General features: G+C 41.3%; 1 protein-coding gene across 1 annotated transcript in view; it reads right to left on the bottom strand.

Moving 5' to 3' along the window:
• LOC112152715 overlaps positions 1 to 235 on the bottom strand; it is a 5,158-nt gene that overhangs the window by 2,414 nt on the left and 2,509 nt on the right. The gene's annotated exons all lie outside the window — the stretch shown is intronic.

Genomic DNA, 235 nt, shown 5'->3' with positions numbered 1-235 from the left:
ATGTTTGGGAATGCATGTAAAGATTAGGGCTGCCACAATTAGTCGACTAATCGGCGACTAATCGACTTGTAACCGTTCCGCTCTCCTTGGCTTGTTTACATTAAAAGTGGGGTCATCTGGACCCCACATGGCAGTGCACTGAACTTTTTTTTTATCATTGATTTTTGAGTTTCCTTAATGTCTTTGGCAGACATAAAATCCTGTCCACCTTTGTCCACATTTGTCATAGAAGGAA

This window comes from Oryzias melastigma, linkage group LG6 (genome assembly GCF_002922805.2).
Source record: "Oryzias melastigma strain HK-1 linkage group LG6, ASM292280v2, whole genome shotgun sequence".
In the NCBI taxonomy this organism is placed as follows: domain Eukaryota; kingdom Metazoa; phylum Chordata; class Actinopteri; order Beloniformes; family Adrianichthyidae; genus Oryzias; species Oryzias melastigma.
This window is presented reverse-complemented; position numbering and strand designations above follow the sequence as displayed.